The sequence below is a fragment of the Saccopteryx leptura genome, chromosome 8, assembly GCF_036850995.1.
Source record: "Saccopteryx leptura isolate mSacLep1 chromosome 8, mSacLep1_pri_phased_curated, whole genome shotgun sequence".
Taxonomy (NCBI): domain Eukaryota; kingdom Metazoa; phylum Chordata; class Mammalia; order Chiroptera; family Emballonuridae; genus Saccopteryx; species Saccopteryx leptura.
This window is the reverse complement of record NC_089510.1, coordinates 52619411-52641210: the sequence shown is the minus strand read 5'-3', so window position 1 is coordinate 52641210 and position 21800 is coordinate 52619411. Positions and strand designations below refer to the sequence as shown.

Below are 21800 nucleotides of genomic sequence, written 5' to 3'. Positions count from 1 at the left end.
CCGAGTACTGTGGGAAGAAGGCAGATAGTTCCCATCTGCAGGTTCACAGGGAGTTCTGACTTTTGGGAAGCAGGGGTCCCCATGGTGCTCCCTTCTGCACAGGGCAAGCTTCTCCTCTCGGGCCAGGAGCCCTTTGCCTAGGGTCTCAGCCTGGGAAAACACTGGCTTTCATCTTGGCTTTCCTTCTCTCGATCGCCCGCTGATCTATGAGACGATGTCAGGAAGGAGCAAGACGCACCCATTTACCACCCTGGCCTCTCCTCTCCTCATCTTTCCTCTGGTGTCTTTTCCTGCTCCCTGAGGGCTCCCCAGTTCCCTCTTTCCAGCTGTAAAATGTGGAAGAAACCTCAGAGTCTTGCCAAGAGGCAAGTTCAACTGTTAAGGACAAAAACACGAGCAAGGATACTGCACAAATTCCAAAAAGTATTCTTCACTCTTTCCCAAGAAATCCCATGAAACAGCAATTTTTGCAGGGTGTCATAAATTTCCTCATAGTTGATTGCGATGCATTATATAGTGCGTGTGTCAGCCGCAGTCTCTCACCTCAAATGCCCACGGCTGGCATTTAACTTTCTGGGTGGGTTAATGTTAAGTAACCCAACAGAGCTGAAGGTGTGGGAAGTGCAGGCGCGTGTGGGAGTTTTTACATAATCCCCGTCTCCAGGCTCACCTGGGGCGGGCCTGGGAATCAGCATGCTGTCTTGCCCCTGGGGATTCCGATGCGCACCAGGGCTGAGAACGCCTGCCCTGAGCCCCCTCCGTTAGCCGAGGGGTCCCATGGATGACGCCGAGTCTGATTTATGGTAATATAGAAAGGCGAGTTGTTTATATTGAAGGGGTTTATTGCAGTGGTTCAGTCAAGAGTGATGGCCACTAAAAATTATTGCAGGCGTGTACTAGGGGAAGAAAACCTGGTTGGTGGTTGGTGTATAAAATCTTGCCGGGCATGGCTGTGGCTCAGTATATTTATGTTGTTGCTATCACCAGCAATTAGCCCCAAACATGGCTCGGTAAATGGCTTAGAGCAGTGCTATAATAACTGCAAAAATATTTTCGAAAATGACTGTTATACCACGTGCTTGACAGAGCTATCTCAGCAAAGTAGCAGATCTCACCACATTCCTGACGGCCTCTTAGCTACAAACAAGTGCCTGTTGATTGGAATGAACTCTTCTCTGTTTTTTATGTGGTTTTTCACTTTTGAATGGTGAAACATTGTAGAGACACCTGTGGCCTTCCACCCTCCAGCCGTATTCGTTAGTCTGTATCTCTCTCCAACCAGAGCGTACACTGGAACAGCGTAGTAGATGCTCAATAAAATGTATTGGATGGATGAGTGAATTTGCTCAAAGTTACACAACAGATAAATAGCAATGTCATTTTAGTTATTACCACTATTACTCTTTCTTTGACTCTGAGGGTCATGAAATGTAAGCAAGAGATTACGTAGTTAGCGACTCCCCACGTGCGCTCATCGTTATCAGCATGCATGGCAGAGACGAGGTGATATGCAGGGGGTGGAGAGGTGTGCCTTGCACCCTGAAAGGATTTCCTTCCTATCCGCTTTGAGGTTACCTCTCTTCTAGCATCAGAGCCAGAAGCGCACGGATCCTGCTGCAGACCTCGTGCTCTGGGAGGACCGTGAGAAGCGCATGGAACTGGGGTCCATCTGAGGACCAAGATGAGTGAGAAGTCCCAGATGCCTGGGGCTGAGGCCTGGGAAGCATCCCCATCTGGGACAGGGAGCTGTCCCCGGGTTCAATCTTCCCTGCATGGCCACATGTGGATTGTGATGTGGTCTTTTTTGGAATGGGGTTATCTGGGGAGAGTTATTTTTTAAAGGGAAAGATCATATAAGTTTTTTTTCAGATTTTGTTTCTTCATTTTAGAGAGGAGAGAGAGAGAAAAGGGGAGGAGCAGGAAGCATCAACTCCCATATGTGCTTTGACCAGGCAAGCCCAGGGTTTCGAACCGGTGACTTCAGCATTCCAGGTGGATGCTTTAGCCACTGCGCCACACAGGTCAGGCCTGGGGGTGTTAATTTCGGGTTCCTGCTTTACATTTATTTTTATTTTTTAATTTTTAATTTTTAATTTTTTTTGTATTTTTCTGAAGCTGGAAACGGGGAGAGACAGTCAGACAGACTCCCGCATGCGCCCGACTGGGATCCACCCGGCACGCCCACCAGGGGGCGATGCTCTGCCCCTCCGGGGCGTCGCTCTGCCGCGACCAGAGCCACTCTAGCGCCTGGGGCAGAGGACAAGGAGCCATCCTCAGCGCCTGGGCCATCTTTGCTCCAATGGAGCCTCACTGCGGGAGGGGAAGAGAGAGACAGAGAGGAAGGAGAGGGGAAGGGGTGGAGAAGCAGATGGGCGCTTCTCCTGTGCCCTGGCCGGGAATCGAACCCGGGACTTTTGCACGCCAGGCCGATACTCTACCACTGAGCCAACCGGCCAGAGCAATACATTTATTTTTAAAGTGGAATATTTCTTTGGCATTGGTGACCGTGGCCTGGAAAAGCCAGTTTAGTCACATCTGATATCTTCCCCATGCCAGGTATTGCTGCCCTGCTTTTCCACCTGATGACCCTCAGTGGGGCTGATTTAAAGATTTGAAGGTGTGTGGGCCTCTCCCTCTGAGACTTCGGGGTGATTTCACTGGCAGACGGGCCTGTGGGTAACTCCTGCTGGGTCTGAAGTGGTATCCCCTCTACGGGGGTGGCGGGCAGTCCTCTGGGCCACTGTTTGCTTCTGCTTGGAGGAAGTATCAGCATCTAGGTGAGCCCTTCTTGGCCATGGCCGAGCCTGTAAGATTAGTTTCAGCCTGCCTTCCCTGCAGTCTTTTTGTTCTTTATTTTTGCTCTGAATCTTCAGGAAATAACAGAAAAGTCACCGTAAGCCCGGATTTAGAGAACAGACCTGGTTTCTAAATGAAAGGAATGAAGAGATACAGAATGCTGCACTCTACTTCCCCAGGCTCCTCTCGAAGTTCCATTCGGGGGCGGCAGGGTCTGGGGCGGGAAGGGTTCTGGGCTGGTGCTGCAGCTCTGTGCTGTGAGGAGGCGGGAGAAAGGAGGCCCCACCGGCACACGTGGCTGAGTGGTGGGAAGAAGGGCTGGCCCTGGAGTGCGGTGTGGGGCATTTACTCACTGCGGGCTGAGCGGCCAATCCTGAGACTCCCACTGTCTCCACACCCCCAGCTGTAATTAGCCTAATAGGGACAACTCGGGCCTGGGAGCATGAGGCAGCGACTGGGGCTGGTGGGCAGGACGACCTGGATGCAGGTGGGTGCTGCTCAAGTAAAGAGTGCAGAGGCTTAGCGCCTTGGGCTTCCCAGAGCTGAGAAGTCACTGGCTGGCCACACCAGTGGAATGTGCCACCCTGAGGGTGCCCACATTCTTCCACCGACCGCTGCCCCTTGTCCAGCCCTCCTCTTACAGAGAACTGGTATTCAGGTACCTCTCCCTGTTGTTGTTAGTTTATTCAGCGTTTATGTGAACTCGGACATCTCCAGGCTCCTGGAGGGAAATGCTTTCAGGAAACTACCTGATTGCCAGGTGTCCTCTGTTCTGAGGAAGGAGGGCTTTGTGATCGCCCTGCACCTCCATGTGAGGCTGGGGAGAGGCTGAGCATGGCTCCTCTGGGTTTGGAGGTGTCCTAACAGCCTGCCTGGTGCGGGCAGGCTGTCCTTTGGGAACTGCATCTCTGCTTCTTCTCCGTGCCCCGGCCGTGCCACTGTCCCAGTGAAGCGCCAGGGCCCGGGCATGGAGAGGAAAGAGGAAGCTCCGACTTTTCCCTTGGGGAGTATTCAGTCTGATGGAAATCTACCTTCCTGAGATGCCCAGCCTAAAGATAGGATGATACAGCCAGTTCCCACCATTCATCACGCACAGCGCTGAGCACTTAGTCACTCATTTGACTCGCATAATCTTCCCTTAGGTGGGCATTGCTTTTATTTACTTATTTACTTTGGAGAACATTTTATAGGTGAGAATTGAGGCCCAGAGGAGGCGAGCGGCGTGCGTGAGGCTGCACGGTCCGAGTGGTGCAGCAGAGCCCCGTGCTCACACGTTCAGCCTGTGCTCCAGCAGCTCCCCAACCAATGTGTGTAAGAACTCCCAGCCAGTCTAGTGGAAAATTCAATTCCTGGCTCCCTTGTCAAGAGAGTCTGATCCAGTAAGTTTGGGGTAGATGCTGGGAGTCTGGACCTTAAGTAGGCACCCCCAAACTTGAGGCCTATGCCCCAGGGACACAGTTCTACTCTGTAGTGCCTTCCCAGGTGGAGAAAAAACTGGAGGCTGGCAGGGCCCTTCCTCCCTAAAATGCTGGGAAGTGCCAGGCCCCCGCTGAAGGAATGGAGGTGTCTGTGTTAACTTCACCCAGGTAGGCCGGGGAAGGCAGAATGAGACGCTTAGACTGAGAGTAGGAAGGAACTTTCTGCCCCTGGTGGTCCTCAGGGGCAGAGCTGGAGGAGGCTGTGGGCGAGGCAGGGAGAGAAGAGCGGAAGAGACTAATTCGGAAGGCAGGAGGCAGGAAGCTGCCCGGAGCAGAGCATATGGCAGTGGCCAGAGAGGAGGCAGACAATGAGGTTTGCAGGTGGCTGCAGGGACATCAGCTGTGATACTACGGTGTGTGACTGCAGCACAGTCGTCCTGACAGGGAGACATCTGCCTCCGCCTCAGTTTCCTCATCTGTACAACACAGAGCAGTTGACCTCTGAAGGTCCTCCCCGTGTGTACATTAACAGGTGCAATGCGGTCAAATAATAAAGGACTTCAAGCCCTGATCCAGTAGCTCAGTTGGTTAGAGCGTTGTCCTGGTATGCTAAGGTGGTGGGTTCTATTTTCTGGTCAGGGCACATACAAGAATCAACCAATCAATGCATAAATAAGTGGAACAACACATCAATGTTTCTCTTTCTCCCTCTCCCCCTTTCTTTCTCTCTAAACTCAATAAAAAAATAAAAATTAAAAAAAATAAAAGTGCACTTAGTCACTTTTTATTTAATGCTTTATTTAAGCTAATGCTTACCAGCATTAGCTCATTTAATAAAAAAATGAAAGGAAAGATTTCACTCCAGAGGCCTGGAAAGGGAGTGCTGTGATCAAAAGTGATACATCCCCGGGGGCCGATGAGAGTCAGGCGGTCACAGTGTGCGCTTCCAAGGCATTCCTCTCCTGCCCTGACCTTTGTCATGGATCTCTGTCCATCGGTCCTCCTGGCCCACTGTCCTTCCATTGCTTTGAACTCAGCGTGTCCCAAAACAAAATTCATCATCACCCCCAAACTGACTGTATTTTTGTCAGTGTCTGTTCTCTCTTTGTCAAGGTACTGGTGTTCCATGTATGTTGAACTGGATTGTTTAACAAATCTCTATTGTGTGTTAGGTCCGGGGAAACCAAGACCCAGCCCACAAGAGCAAACCTGTCCGTGATGCCTCCTATGTACGAGGCTCCGTTCTAAGCGCTTCAGTTATATTAACTCATTTCATCCCCGCAGCCACCCTCTGAGGAAAACACGGCTGTGGTCACTCCCACTCTGAGGGTGACAGATGAGGACATTGAGACATGGAAGGTCAGGTAACTTGCCCAACCTGACACAATGAACCAGGCAGCCTGGTTCCAAGTCCAGTGCACAGATGGGCATCGCACCCGCTGGGCACAGCGCTAGGGAGGGAGGAGGGCGCAGTGTGGCGGCGAAGGCGGTGCTGGCTGGTGGGACTGGGTTGAAGAGAATGTAGATTTTAGATTGGTTTTTTGGAAGGGGTGGGATCACTAGAAGGTCCTAATGCAGGAAAGTGAGGGGATGTGGCCCACTCTATTTATGAAGGTGGCCCTCCTGTAAGGTGTGGGTCTGGAGGGAGGAGCATCCAGGGCGAGGGAGAGTCCGAGGTGAGTGTGGGGGCCGTTGCCACTGTCCAAGGCTGGAGAGGGGGCTGGGGCAGGTTGAGGGTCAGGGCCTTCAGACGAGAGGGGAGGGTCACAGGGAGCACCCAGGCATTTATCTATTACTTTTCCCTTGCCTTGGTTACAAGTGGTGCAAAGCCGGCTCCCTCGTGCTTTCTAGCTGGGAGACCAGCTCCCCTGCCTCAGCCTCGGGGGAACTACATATAACCAGGGATGGACCCCAAGGGCCCTTCTCCTTACCTTTTCTAGGGCTTTAAATAGCCCATGTCAGACTCCTCCCACCAAATCCCCAGGGCTCTGCTTTCATCCAGGTGTGCAGCATCCAAACAGCCAATGTCCTAGCTCCCCTCCCTCTGGCACCCGGGACTACCCACCCCAACCAGCTCCTGCCTGGTGCCCAGATCTCAAGCTTCTGAGAATGTCGTTTCCTCCCCGGACCCTGGTTTCCTGGCCACCCTGACCCCAGCAGAGCCCCTCACGCTTCCAGGGGCCCAGCACGCCACCTCCACACCCTGTCCCTTCGCAGGGTCACTGGACAGGGCATATCTACCCCCCTTCTTCAGTGCTTGCCCTCCCCCCACATTAGAGTGTCGGCCTCCCCAGGCAGGGACTCCTCATGCTCCCGGCCCTGGTCCCTGTGCCCGCAGGGCTCAAATCCCAGCTCCACCTCGTTCCAGCTGTGTCTCCCTGGCAGGCTCCTTGCCCTTTCAGAGCCTAAGTTTCTCCATAAAATGGTATGGAGTAAGAATTGCTCTCCCTGAGGGTTGTATTGAACATTGTATGTGATAATGTATGCAAAGCACTTAGCATAAGAACTGCCAAGTTAAATGCCCTCAATACATGACCTGTGGTCTGTCCCAGCTGCGTATAGTTTGTACTTTTAAGTTCCCACACATTAAAGGAGAGCTTAGCATTTCTCTCTCAAACGCTTGTGTGTTGGGACAGCAGTGAAAAGGGTAGAAGGAAATTGCACTACTTCCAAAACAAAAAAAAAAGCTAAGTGGAAGAACGACTAGGTCCTGGGTCCTAGTCCTGGGTGTTCACCCACCCTCGCCCATCCTTATTCTGGCTGGTGGTGACCAAGTGACCAGCACAGATCTTGCAGGAGTGAGGCCTTCAGAACTGATGGGGACCAGCCCTGAAGCCGGGGCCAGGACTTTCCTGGGTGAGTGTGAACCAGGGAGGGGACTGAATGCCGTCCCCCTGAATTTTGGGGGTGGCTTCAGCTGAGGGAGGCTTCGGTGAGGTCAGGCCTGTGACCAGCATCCCCTCCGAGGATGGGTCTAGAGAGGCCGGGTTTGAAAGTTTATCGAAGGGTGGCAACCACTGGGGAAACAAGAGGGCACACAGCTGCTTCTCCCAGATGTGCTTCCTTGTGTGACTTCATTGAGACATGCACACATTCAGCAAAGGACAACAAACCCGCCCACAGCCCTCCAGAGGCCTCTGTACTGAGAAAGCCCAGAGCTGCTGAGGCCTGTTAGAGGGAAGGCTTGTGAGAAGTCGGTGAAAGAACAGGGTCTGAACGGGGGTGAGTGACAACCAGGACACTGAGTCAAATCCCTCACCCCTCGTGGGTGTGTGGGTGGGACAGACCCCATGCAGGGGGTGAGAGATTGTGATGATGTCCAGAAGGTTGGTTGGACCTTTGGGGCTGGCTGGACACAGGGCTGGCCAGCTGGGGGGATGGTTGGAGGACTGCTGGGAAGTGACCTGCCGGTTTCCTACTTGTTCATAACCTTGTGTGCCCCAGGCTGGGCCCCTGCTCTCCAGTGCTGTTACCCTGACACTGAGGAAGGGCCCCCTGCTCCTGGGCTGCACTTAGGAAGCATGGGGTGGCGCTAAGCCAGACTCAGAAGTCACAACAGACCCTAACCCTGGCTAATGGAGGCAGTCTCGAAATGGACCTTTTTTTCCTTTTTGGCTAGATTAACATTTGGCATTTCAGGGTGCTGGCCCCATGCCCGGCCGCTCTGGCCTTCTGCCTGTCAGCTCCTTTGAGGCTATTTTTGCCATTCACTTATTTATTAACTATTATTGCTCCCCAGGTCAGATGGGCACACACACACTGAAATGTGTACACACACACACCCACACACACACACACAGACACACACACATACCTTCACCCCCTTTCACCTGGAGCCTATTGGAAAAGCCAGCCTGCACCCACCAGGCTGATCATGGGTGCAGAAGGGGAAATGACCAGAAGATGGCCACTCAGAGTGAGCGTGCAAGGGCTGTGGAGGTGGTGGGAGGCGCTGACTCCCCTCGCTCGTCATTTCTCAGAAACCACCCCGACTCCCAAGGCACCTCTGCTCCTGTTCTCGTGTCCTCCAGGGTGTGTGTCCCTGGGAAGAGCTCGTGTGAGACCGCTCACGTGGACCCTGCCGGGACCAGCTTTCCAGGGAGATCAGCCAGGGCCTGGGAGGACTCAGGGCTCCCTTGCTGGGACAAAGGAGAGCGCTCGCTTCCTTCCTGTGTGTGTGTTGGGGGGGGGGCAATGCGTTTCTGCCCACCTCCCCCAAGCCCCCATCCTCTGGAGGAGAGAAACCTGACTTCTGCCTTCAGAGAGCTCCCAGCCCGGTGGGGACAGCCCGGTGCTTGTGAGAGGCATAGTCCTCGTGCCCCCATCGGAGAGCATAGGGCGTCAGAAGGAACAGATCTGGGTGCGGGGCTGCAGGCACGTGGCCCTGTCCGTCACTTGATCCCTCTGATAGCAGGTTCTAGCAGCAGAGCACAGACCTGCAAGCCCCCTGTGTGACGGGCGCTGTGGGGTACAAGGGTGCATGGTGTGGACCCTTGAGTGCCATGTGATCATCCCCATGCTTTCTTCCCGTCTCCCGTCTCAGGGCTGGCCTGTCTGCTGAGGCTGGGGTCCCAGTCCTGTGGCCCTCCACGGTCTTGACTCCAGGACTCTCGAAGGCCGGCCAGCAGGCACCAAAGGGGAAGTGGAATAAACAGCAGGTCCTGCGACCTTAGGCAGCCTGAGGCCTTCCCTCGGGCACTGAGGCATGAGGATAATGCTCCTGCCACCTGCGAGACAGTGAGTGGGGAGACCAGGGGCTGAGGTGCAGGCTGCTCATGAGGGGCCTTTCTGGCTTGGGTCCCAGTGCCAGCCCTCTAGGAATGGCATCAGGAAACCCCTGAAGGGCAGGAGGCTTGCCCCTTCCATGAGACCGGGGGCTGAGAGCGAGGCTGCATCTTGCCCCCCAGGCTCCCTGAGGGCAGGGTCTGCGCTCTGTCCCGCCAGGCCAGGATTCCCTGAGGGCACCCGTTCTGCCAGGCTGGGAGCTTCCTGGTGTGTACAGGGCCCCTGTTCCTGCCTGCTCCGGACCCAGTGTCTGGCTGTGGGATGCAAAGGTGCTCAGACCCGGGTGCCTGGAAAGCCTGGAGAGGAGGAGGTAGGATGCAGAGGTCCTGCTGTGTAGCCCGGTGGGGGGGATGCCAGGAAGGGGAGCCCCGCAGGAAGGCAGAGCCAAGAATCCCTTAATCAGGAGCTTCCCTTCACTTCCCCTTCTCCCCAGGGGTGGGGTAGGGATGGCTTTATAGTGGGGGTGGGGGTCAGGATTCCCCAAGCCTGAGAGCCAGTTGAGCACTCAGGGTTTGTCCCAAGCTCAGGGCATGAGTCAGGGGGGCAGGTGCAGGTGTGGGATGGGTGGGCAGCCAGGGCGGGCTGGGCTCAAGACTTAAGTGCCCTCTTGAGCTGCTGCCTTGGATGACCCACTCCTGAGTCCGGGACCACGGAAGTCCTGGTAACTGGCCTGTCCCCTTCCTGAGAGGTACAGGGAATCTTCTCACCTGCGAGGCCAGCCCGCTGTTTCTCCCCAGGAGGGACAGTGGGGAGAAACTCACTGCTCTCTGTATCCCGATTATGCCGGACTCTTGTCCAACTGTGATTTATCTCTGTATCTTTATCCCCTACCGGAGAAGGCACCGTCTCTTGTGTGCTTGTCCCTCTGCTGGAAGGACCACAGCCCTTGGGCTACAAGCGTGAGCACCAAGGGCTCCCAGTAGCATGAGGAGGGGGCTTGCTGAAAAGGGGGACAAAGCCTGCTGCTGGTGGGTATGGCCTGGAAGCATTTGTCCTAAGGTCTAGGAAAAGGGGTCCTCATGGCTGGTGGGGGCTGGAGAAAGGGGGTTTGCAGCACCCTCAGTCATGAGCTGAGCTCCCTGCATCTGGCCTCTGGTCGTGACTCAGTGGTCGTGTGGTTTAATGCCAGGCACTCGGGCTTTGCAGTCAGGCAGCTCTGAACTGAAGCCCAGCTCCACTGCCCACGGTACCGGTTACCTTGGACAGGAGATCGCAACCGTCGGACCCACACTGTCCCCATCTGATCACTTGGGGCTGTTGCGAGATGTGCACACTGATCTGTGTGAAACACCCTGACCTTTCCCACTGCCTGTGGAACCCCACCGATAGGCCAGGAGAAAGAGATATGTCAACTAAATGTCTCGCTCCTCTGGTCTTATGTATTTTAACTTCTGGCTGCTTTAATTGGACTCAGCTTTGGTGCCACTTTGCCAAGAGAAGGGGAGAGAGTGAGGCCATGTTAGGAGCCTGGCAGAAGAACCCCGTGAGGCCCCTCTCTGCCCAGGAGGAAGCTGGCAGTCCGAGAGCCTGCATAGTTTCTGCCTCCCAGTAAAGACTGCATTATTATGAGCTAATGTCTGTGCTGTACCCGGAGTGTCCGGGGAAGAAACATCTAGTAATATGATTACTACAACAGTAATAATAACAGCAACAACACCAATGAGCACGCACAATTACACAGAGGGCTGGGACTCGCCAGCCTGGCTCCAGGCTGGGCCGTGGCGAGTGGATCGGGGATGTGTATCAGGGATGGCTGTGGGCTTGCAGGCCGCAAGTTGCAGGCTTTTCATGTTCAACTCTCTCCCACAACCTTCCTCCATTAAATAAAAAGCCTTCCAGACAAATCAATAAGTCCCTTCCACTATAATACAGCAGTTGGTTTAATAGGGTGTGGTTTTGTGCCCATCCCAGAAAGGGAGGCAGTGGCTCCATCTGTCCTGTGTGCCCCTGCCTTCCTCATTTGTCCACTCAGAACTTTTTCCGCCTGGGCATCACCCAATGCAGGACTGTCCCCATCCGTGGGTGTCGGTTTGAGTCAGGCTACAGGTGGTGGTTGCTCTTTGAGAACTCCATGGCTTAACCTGATGGCCACAGTGGTTCACACCTAGGCCCAGGATGTAGGACTCAGAATCTGAGAGAATATCTGTGCTGCCCAGACGGGCTCAGATGCTCACCTTGTGAGATGCAATTATTATAGGGCAGTGGCTAAGGACCACCTGGATTTGAATCCTGGCTTTGTTATTCACAAGCTGTGTGACCTCAAGTAAGTTCTCAACCATCTCTAGACCTCAGCTTTCTTATTGGGAAGTGGAGGTAATAAAAGTAACCTACCTCACTGTATTGTTATGCATGGACATAATGGAGTGTGGCACATTTAGTAAGCCCATGAGGGTCAGTCCGTTTATAGTAATTATTTCCTTAAGAACAATAATAGTGCCTTTAGCAACTTCCACTTTGGGGGTTAGTTCCATGTTGAATTATTTCTTGCAAAAGGATGTTGAAGTACTAACCCACAGTACCTGTGACAACATGTAAAATAGAGTCTTTGCAGATGACCAGGTTAGATGAGGTCATTAAGGAGGGCCCTAACCCAATAGGACCGCTGTCCTTATAAAAAAAATAAGGGGTATTTAGACCCAGAGATAGACATGCATTGAGGGAAAACACCTGCTGTAGCCCAGGAGCCCTGAGGCCACCGGAAGCCAGGAGACAGGCCTGGAGCTGACTCTCCCTCAGCGTCAGAGGATGCAACCTTGCTGACATCTTAGCTTGGATTTCTGTCCTCCAGATCTTGAGAGTAAATTTCTGTTGTGCCTGACCAGTGGTGGTGCAGTGGATAGAGCATTGACTTGGGACACTGAGGTCCAAGGTTCAATACCTGGAGGTCACTGGCTTGAGCATGGGCTCATCTGGCTTGAGTGCAGACTCACCAGCCTGAATGTGGGGTTGCCAGCTTGAGCGTGGGATCATCAAAATGATTGCATTGTTGCTGGCTCAAGCCCAAAGGCCGCTGGTTTGAGCAAGGGGTCACTGGGTCGGCTTGAGCCTCCTGGTCAAGACACGTTACAAGAAACAATCAGTGAACAACTAAAGTGATACAACTATGAGCTGATGCTTCTCATCTCTCTCCCTGCCACTCCAACCCCCACTAAAAAAAAAAAAAATCTGTTGTTTGAGCCACCTAGTTTGTGGCACTTTGTTAAGTAAGGCTGTCCTAGGAAAACAATGCCAGGTCTATGGGGCTTGGCTCACTGCCTCACACTGCTACCCTGAGCTACCTGCCGTCCCAGGGGTGAGGAGCAGGGGCGGACTGAGCAGACCAGGGGTGTGGGGCCTGCTCTCAGGGTTTGCCTTGTTTTGGGCCCATGGCGTTTCTCTCCGATGGTCCAGGCTCTTGCCCATGCAGGTATATGGGGCTGGGGCCACTTGTAGGGCCTACCCCTCGCTTCCTACCCTGCCTTTCTGCTCCTTGCCTCTCTGCTTCTTGAAGTACTCTCCACCTCCCCCCTGCTGCAGGCAGGAGGATGTGGGACAGGAGATAATAAATCCGTGAAGAAGACAATTGAAGGTGGGGTTTGGGCCTGAACATCTCTGTCTGTCTTCTTGCTGATTCCTGGATCCTTAACTCTGATGTCCAGGTTGGAAATAGTCTGCCCGTCTGGGGTGTGTCTGTGCATGTGTGTGAGTGTGTATAGAGAATGTCCCTCACTTAGCTGCTATGGTCCTTGTGACCATGACTCATGCACATACAATCAGGCTGTGCTGGACAGAGGAGACCTGTGCCGGGTGGGTGACAGCGGCTCCCCACGGCAGCCAGCACCGAGGCCTCCGCAGCGTACCTTGGCAGCCCGCCCCTGCCTCCTCCCTGCAAGGAACAGGTTGTTCAGTGTCATTTGTGGGAACAGACGTGTCTCGAGTGCCTCTGTCTGCTTGGCGTGGGGATCCAGTGATGAGAAAGGCCCTGGCCTCACCCACAGGGGCTTGTCATTTGTGTGGGGCGGAGGGGTGGGCGGACGTTCTAAGACAAGCATCAAATGACTACCCACCTCAGCACAATAAAATAAGGGGCATGGAAAAGTGCAAGTTGGTAATCAGGGCTGGGGAGCCGGCCTCAGGAGGAGAAGGAGCTCAGCAGCGGTTGGGGGTGTCTTGGTGGGGGACCCCAGGCTGGACTTTATGGAGGAGGCTCGGGAGCCCCAACAGCTGCAGGGGGAATGCAGAAGCAAAGAGCTGGACGCTGGAGCGTGCAGGGTGTGTCTGGGCGCCCTTGAGGCCTCCCAAGTGCAGGGTCTCCCCACGCAGGCAGGAGCTGAGGCTGGAAAGGTAACCCAGCATGGTGGCCTCAGATGCTGGTCAGAGGCGGGCCTGAGAGTGTAGAGGTAAGGGGGGGGGGTCCTTTGAGATATGTGGGCAAGAGTGTATGGCTCAAGCTGCACTTCAGCAGGGGGATGGATGAGGAGCTTCTGGAGCGGGGGACATCCCACCCTGGGCAGAGGCTGAGACGGGTCTGAGAGTGGGGAGGAGACCCGAGGCCGACGGGGGACGAACGGGGGAAGGGGTGAGGGGGGAGACCCCTCTCTCAGAAAATTGACAGAGTTTGGCAGGTGAGGAATTTGAGATGTGGAGGACGACCCAGGATGAAGGAACACTGTTGCTATTCAGAGAGAAGTGGGTGGGCAGTGCCTCCCTGGCCTGTGTGTGTGTGGAGGGAAGGGGCTGGTCTGCCACCCGCCTGCGCTTGGGGTCGGAACTGGAGCCTCTGCTAGGGTGGAGTCCAGGTCTCCAGGGCTTCGGGCTGGGATTCATGATGGGGCAAAGGGGATGCAGGGCCTTCTTTGAGGTACCTGGGAAGGTAGGACACAGAGCAGGCGGTGAGGTGGCCAGTGGCCTTTCCGAGGATGAGTAACCAGGGTGAGTACCGGCTCCTGAGGCCCTGGGTACTTTGTAGCTCAGACCTGTCGATGGGCACAGTGGCTGGGACTGTCCAGGGGAACGAGCCCACTGACTCCTGCAAGTAGCTGTCCCCTTGTCCACCAAGGGGCTGGGAGCCATGGCCGGGCCAGGGTCTGGCTGTTTTCTCCAGCACATTGCAGGTGTCACAAGCCACCTCACCCTGTGAGTCTTCATTTGTATTGTCTTCTGACTTTTACTTTGTAGAATTCTAGAATGTCAGATCTGTTAAGAATCTCAGCTCTCATCTCCAATTCTCCTATTTTCAGAGGAATGAATGGAGACCTAGAGAGGTGAGGTGACCACCGAAGGTCACAAGGCTAGTCTGTAACTGACCGAGAACCATCTTCTGACTTGAGATGCTGTCCTCTTTCCCATGTCACCTTTTTTATCTGTAGACTTCTTGCCTCTTCAAAGTCAGGAGCTACATGTCTGTCACTAGAACCCAGCCAAGTGGACACTGAATGAAAGGAGGGCAGTGCCTTGCCCGTGCGAATACCGGCTCATTTAGGGAGGTGCAGGGCCGAGGGCTTGAGGGAGTGGCCTCTCTCTCGGGCCAGGCTGTGCAGGGCCTGTGAAGGGGAGTGCTCACTGGCTTTGGCTGACCTAGTCACTGGGGAGTTATTTCCCTCACTGGCTTGTTGGAAAGAGGACCGAGGAGGAGAAGGTGGGGACTTCTCGTTGGTACCAGCTCCTTCCCTAAGAAGACAGACCCACCTGCATATCTTCTGGGATATTAGGAGGTCAGGGATGCTTGGCCCAGACAGGTCTGCTTATTGGGTCCGAGCGGATGCAGAGCACCTTGGCTGGCAGCTCTCTGAGGGGAAGGAGTATGTTAGTCGGTTTGGACGGCCATAATAAAATACCACTGACTAGGAGGCTTAAACAACAGGCATCTATTTTCTCACAGTTCTGGAGGCTGAAGTCCAAGGTCAAGGAGCCAGCAGATCTGGTTTCTGGTGAGGGCCCTCTTCCTGGCTTGCAGTGGCTTTTTGTTGGGTCTTCACATGGCTTTTTTTCTGTGCCTGAGCTTGGAGAGATGGGGTTCCTAGTGCCTCTTTCTCTTATAAGGTCACTAGCCCTATTGGGTGAGGGCCCCACCCTTCTGACCTCATTTAAGTGACCTCAAGGCCCCATCTCTAAATATGGTCACATTGGGGTTTAGGGTCCAACCTATGAATTTTAGGGCACGTAGTTCAGTCCATGACAGAAGTTTGTCAGTGAAACCCGTGGGTTTCCATCTTCCTCAGGACCAGGGCGCCCTGTCTGTGGGCCAGAAAGACCTGTCTGGTAGGAAATGCTCAAAATCTTGAGGTCTCAATAAGTTTCTGTGAGAGAATGATCATGTTGTCATTTACCTCAGACGAGGAGGCAGAGTTTGGGAGTTCCTCCTTTCTTAGACCTTCCTGTCCTCCTTCCCAATGAAATCGGGGCCCGGGAAGGTCCTTGGCGGTCGGCGAGGCTGTCCCTCTGCTGGGTAGCCTGGTATTGTCCTCAACTCAGCTGGACAGAATGTTTCAGAGAAGGAGGTTCTGTCCCGTAGGCCTCTTCGGAGAAGAGTCTGAAAGTGAGTCCTGAGGAATGAAGTCTCAGAACAAGGGCTGTTGGGATGGAAGTGACCGGCCTAGCAAGACAGCAGGTCCCACCCTCTGGGACATCATCATCCCTCTGGCTGCTCCTACACCGTCATTTCCTCCTGTCCCCCTGCTGCCTGTCCCTGTGCCTTCCCTGGGCACCTCTCCTGGGTTCTACATTATAACTCCCTGCCCTCAGTGAGGCCTTTGTCTCAGATTTTTTTTTTTTAATATGAAACGTTTCAAAGTAGAGAGAAGATTGAACTTCCATATTTACCCATCATTCAGATTCAACAATTGTCATGATTTTTGCCACATTTATTTATTTTTTTGTCTTTTTTTTCCCCTCTTGCTGATGTTTAAAAGCAAATTTTAACTATCATGTCAGTGCACCCCCATATACTTAGTATGTATTCCTGAAAAAAAACCCACACCTGATTTTGATCTCTGCCATCCCAGGCCAGTCAGCTCTACCTAGCTCCCTTGCTGTGTGTTTCTTCCAAGGATGTGATGTTTAGGTAAAACAAAGAACTTCAAAAGAAAAGCAGTGTAGTAAGAAGGTGTACTAGATTAAACCCACAGCCTGGGTTTGGTAATTAAACTACACTCTCCCTGGTTGGAGCTTCTCCACTAGGCCACAGAAGCACCGTGGGACCTGCCACCCCCTCTCTCTGGTCGCAGGAAAAGTAATCATTTTCTAAACGGTCCCACAGACACTGAAAAGAGGTTCATTATTCCTCCCCGGGGCCGCTGTCACTCCCGGAGGACAAGTGGCCCAGCTCAGAAAGAATCTGGGTCATTTTATCTTGTGCCATGAGGACCTCCCCAGGGCCCTGGTGAGAGGGCCTGGCCAGGGAGACCACCGGCACGCTGACACCTGGCACAGAGGTGTAGAGCTGGCAGGGGGGCTGGAGGAAGGGCTGGCTGGGGCTCTGTCCAGGGCTGGTTCCACCCTGTCCCCTGGTCTCCAGCTGGGCCAAAAGAAGTTTAATGATTTCGCCTCATTCCTCTCTAACAAATGAATTTCTCTCCCTTCCTTGGCAACCTAAGCTGTGTTTACAGAAAATATCAGAGACTAGAATAAACAATTCCTGTCAGACCCGAGGGCCGGTGGGGACCAGGGGAGAACCTGTGGGTCTCCTCTCTGGTGTCAGGAGCGAGCTGTGGTTCACCCCTCTGCTCTTTTCTCTGGGGACCCCAGAGGCTGATGTGTTAGAGCTTGGGAGCCAGACAGCCCCACATTCAAGTCCTGCTTCTGGCCTTGACAACCTGTGTGGCCTTGGGCAGGTCACTTAGCCTCTGGGAGCCTCAGTTTCCCCACTGCTGAATTCTCAGAAAGGTTGTTTTAAAGATGAGTTGGAGGTCAAGCCTCTAGCTCAGAACTGGTACTCACACCCCCATGCTGCCTTCTCGCACCCCCATGTCCCTGTGTCATTCAATACTGGACATGGGAAATCATTGGCCAAAATAATAATAATAAAAATAATACAAAAATCTTAAAAAATAAAAAAATATTGTCTTTTATTTTTAGACGACTGTCTTTCATACTTGATCTCATTGGTGTGTCAGTGAAGTGGGAATTATCATGAGCCCATTTTACAGATTAGAAAATGGGCTCAGTGGAGATCAGAGGATGGTACAAAGTGCACACTGAGCATGGAGGTGGGCTTGGGGGGGCACAAGCTAGTGCAGTGGCCGGGGGTGGGAAGGAGTATCTGGAATTGTCCCCCTGGGAGCAGGGAAAGCTGGGGGTGAGATGAGAGGTGGTGTAGTGTTCCCCCAAAGCCACTCTTCACCCACTCACAGCATAGCGTCGGCACCACCTTTTACTCTCTCTGTCTCCCTCTCCCCTCTGAATATTGTTTTATTTGAATCAGAGCTGGCAGGGACCTTCGAGGTCAGCTCACCTAGCGCCGCTGCCTGGCCCCTGAGATTGAGGCCGCGTGCAGAGGTGAGGGGGCCCGCGCAGGCGCACACCTCTGAGGGGCTGGCCGCGACTCCCAGGCACTGCTCTGTCTTGGGCCCGCGCAGGCGCACACCTCTGAAGGGCTGGCCACCACTCCCAGGCACTGCTCTGCCTGGCCCCTGAGATTGAGGCCGCGTGCAGAGGTGAGGGGGCCCGCGCAGGCGCACACCTCTGAGGGGCTGGCCGCCACTCCCAGGCACTGCTCTGCCTGGCCCCTGAGATGGAGGCCGCGTGCAGAGGTGAGGGGGCCCGCGCAGGCGCACACCTCTGAGGGGCTGGCCGCCACTCCCAGGCACTGCTCTGCCTGGCCCCTGAGATTGAGGCCGCGTGCAGAGGTGAGGGGGCCCGCGCAGGCGCACACCTCTGAGGGGCTGGCTGCCACTCCCAGGCACTGCTCTGTCTTGGGCCCGCGCAGGCGCACACCTCTGAGGGGCTGGCCGCGACTCCCAGGCACTGCTCTGTCTTGCTGCTTCGTGTTCCTCAGGACAAACACTGGGGCTTCTGTCTCTCACGCCCAGCAGTCAGGCTTAATCAGTATTGCTGAACAAGTCAAACGGAGGGTGAACTGCTTTTTCTCTCTGTCTTTCTAAGGAGAAAATAAGAAATGCCCCCAGGTGCAACAGAAGGACTTAGGTTAGACTGACAGCGGGTCGGGCAGGGCAGCTTACGGTGCTGGCCCTGCTCTCCCGAGTCTCCTGCTGAGTCTCTGGAACTTGTGAAACCAGCGGTCTCCTCTGGTGACAGTCATAGTGGTTTGGGATTTGTCTGGGATGGGAGGATTCTATGCAGGTCTGGAGACAGAGTTGACCTTTGACCTGGCCTCCCAACTTTAGGCCTTGAGTCTCTGGGGGAGGCCCTCCCTAGTGCATTCTTCTATGGCTCTGATCTAGAAATTCTGTCTGGGAGGGAGCATCCCCCTGCTGCCTCAGGCTGGGGTCAGATGCCTCCCAGAAATGGGCTGTCCTTCCTCAGGACCCCAGCCCACCCATGGGCCTGAACTCAACACAGATATCTCATCAGGGACGGGAAGTGCTCCTGCGTGCCTGAGATTAGGGTTCAGGGAGAAGTGTCATGTGTCTTAGGCACACTCAGCGCCTGCCTTTGGGAAGGTCGCTACTTAAAAAAAGAATAGCCTGGTCCTGGAGTTGGGCCCATTGGCTGCGAGTCGGGGGCCTATAGCAGCTCTCCCATAAATCGGTAGAATTTCCAGGGTGAAATTTTCCAGGGTGAAAATAGAACGCCTCCTAGATGAGCCTGTATCTGCTTCTAACAGTGAGGATGTCTCCAGGGGCTTCGTTACTTCTTACAAATCCAGACAAAACCAGGAAACAAAGTCCCAGGCTGGGCTGTGAAACCGCTTCTTGAGGCCGAGCCAGGCGTCTCTCCCCAGTCATTGTGACAGGTGTGTTCATGGACAGGGCTATTTAGGGCAATCACTGAGCAAGCACATAGCCACAACTGCCCTTTTATTTTTGTTGTTTGTTTGTTTGTTTTGTTTTTAGCCTGAGGAAGGATTCAGATGTTTCTAGTTTTCCAGATGGTTTTTGTGATAAAGCTGAAGACCAGAGATAGGAAATGAAGGATGCTGGGGAGACAGGCCCCCCAACCTTCCACATGACAGATAACCAGCTGATAACCTGTGGTTGGCGGGGGTTCACGTGCCATCTGCACTGACCCGGCGTTGAGCTCACCAGCCCTCAAGTACAGCCCCTCTTAGGTTTTTGTTTTTATCTTCTCTCAGGCTCTTTGCCACCACCATGTAGTGCCCATTGGCATGTAACTGCTGTCTTCAAATGTCACCCCAGGAACCATCGGTGGGGCCCTGGCCCCTTTGGGAATCACAGTGCGAGGGGTGCCCAGACTTTGGGAGGACTTTGTGGTCACGTTATTTGCACCCATTCCGCGTCAGAGGGAGGCACGGTGTGGAGACAATCCCATGGGGCCTTTCTCTGTCACTGTTCCTATCTCCCGTCCTCCCTTTTCCTAGTGGGAGAGTGCCTTCTGTAAGGACAGGAGTCTAAACGAAGGTCCAGAGGAAGACACTCGTCCCTGCTGCACTCCCTGTCTCAGTCAGGAAGCCTCCCGGGCTCTAGCCTCATTCCCTCCCGTTTCTCCTCTCGTCTTCCACTTCGTGGAGGAAGGGCAGTGAGCGGAGGCCGGGCTGGCGCCTTGTAGAGAGGAGGGCCCCTGGAGGCGAGGCAGGCACCTGGCATTGTGAAGCTCTGATGACTCGCTTGTGGGGAGGGCCTGCTCCACAGGTTGGGAGTTTGATAAGTGGCGCACAGGCCGCGGGCCACAGGAACTGGGCTGTGAGTGGGGAAAGGTAGTGAAGGCTGCAGTCTGTCCACCTGGGACTCTGTTGTGCAGTCAACATGGGTGGAAAGCGCCCCACGGGCCTGCTCACCTGTATTGACATGTCAGCCCAGCTGTCCCCTTAGTGTAAGCCCTTCCTGGGCATGTGTGCAGAGCCCCGAGACGGAGGTCTTTGGGCAGCTCCAGCCTCCAGAGTATGTGTTCCAGGAGCAGCTTTGACATGGGCTGAGTCCTGGCACGCAGTGCTGGCCAGTGCTCTGGGCAGCCTGGGCTGGACGCATGTCTGGACGGTGGGTGTCAGCCCCGGGTTGGGAGGCACACCTGCATTGGGATCCTGGGCCAGGCTCAGGCCTTTGTTAGGTCAGACGGACAGGGGGCTTGTCTCTCAGGGCCGGTCAACATCTGTTGCCTCTGGAGGTTTCTGTCTCAGGCTGGGAACTCTGAGGACTCTTAGAATGTGACCTCCCCAAGTGCCCAGGACAGGACACTCATCCGACTGCTGGGACAGCGATGGGAGGGGTCGGAAACATCTGCTTGCCCCCTGCTTAATTTAAGGCTCTGTTTTCTCTTCTGAAGCTGGAAGGATTTCATTCAACTTAACAAACATCTGTGTTGCTCTTACACTTGCTTGGCCCTCTCTGTGGGGGCCCCATGATGGAGCCTCCTGAGAGCAGGCCCGCATCACCTGGGGCCCCAGACAGAATGCGGGGCTGTGGGGCTCACGGCAGGGACAAAGAGCTTTATGAGGAACCGGAGGTCATGGAGGTCGACTTGGTGGGGGGGCATGTTTGCCAGATGGAGGTATCTCTGTGCAGCTGCAGTGTGGGGGTGAGCGGGAGCAGTGGCCAGTGCAAAGGAGTTGGGGCTTGAGCCACTGCAGGCGTTTGCACAAGGCTAGGAGATGGTGGCGGTGACTGGGAGAGCTTCGGTGCTGTGCCTTTACTGCCTGTACCTCGTGCTGTGTCCTTGGATTTCATGCTCACTGCAGCCCTCTAAGGAGAGGTTTCTTGAAAACTGAGTCTTACAGGTCACCCAGCTAGTACAAGGTAGAAGTGTGCAGGGTGTGGCCAACGGCCTTGAAATAATTAAGGGTGAGCCTCCCCAAATTATTCACTCTAGGATTCCCACTCCTGCCATTCCTGCTGACCCCTAGGAGGTGGGGGTGGTCTCAGGCTGCTCTATCGAGGAGGAGGAGGAGGAGGAGGAGGAGGAGGAGGAGGAGGAGGAGGAGGAGGAGGAGGAAGAGGAGGAGGAGAAGGAGAAAGAGAGGAAGAAAGGGAGAGGGAGGGAAACTCTCCCAGAATTGGAGCTGGTCTTTGTAAGCTGTTTCCTGGAGAGTTCTAGAAAGGCAACTCCCAGTCACTCTGCTGGCCTTTAGTGTAGTGAGCTGTGTTCTAGCTCCATATCCCTCTTCCTTCATCTTCCCAGCCCTGGAGGGGTCCCTTGGGCTGGTGGGGCCGCCTGCTGAGGTGTAGGATCCCAGCACTGGGCTGTCGGGGAGAGCAGATTGAGGCCGCATTGCCTCCTTTTGTCTGGTGACTTAGGGCTATGGGGCCCCTGCTCCAGGGATCCCGGGGAAATGGGTGTGAGAAGGACCATGGGAAAGGTGGGACCGCAGCAGCAGATTTATTATGGCCCTGCTTACTCTCGGTGTTTGTCTTTCCCAGCCAGTGGGCTGGTGAAGAGAGGGAAAGTCCATCTCTGTTCAGGTGATGGATTAGTTCCTCTGAGCACAGGAACTTTCTCAGCTCAGCCAGCTGGGGCCCGGAGGGCGGGCGGGGCTGGCCATGATGGAGTGTCTTTGGGGCAGTTCTCACACTCTTCCCGAGGGGCTCTCTTAAGGAAGCAGGTCTTGTTGCCCCCCCCCCCCCCGTCTCCGATCCAGGAGGTTGGGATGGGGCCCAAGAATTCACATTCTTAACTAGTTACCAGGTGATGATTCCGTTGCTGGCATGGGGCTCTCACTTTGAGAACCATTGAGCTAGTGAGTCAAATGCG

The 21800-nt window shown here is 54.5% G+C and overlaps 1 protein-coding gene across 1 annotated transcript in view; it reads left to right on the top strand.

The window, feature by feature from the left end:
- ADCY5 (adenylate cyclase 5) overlaps positions 1 to 21800 on the top strand; it is a 163945-nt gene that overhangs the window by 14793 nt on the left and 127352 nt on the right. The window lies entirely within an intron of this gene.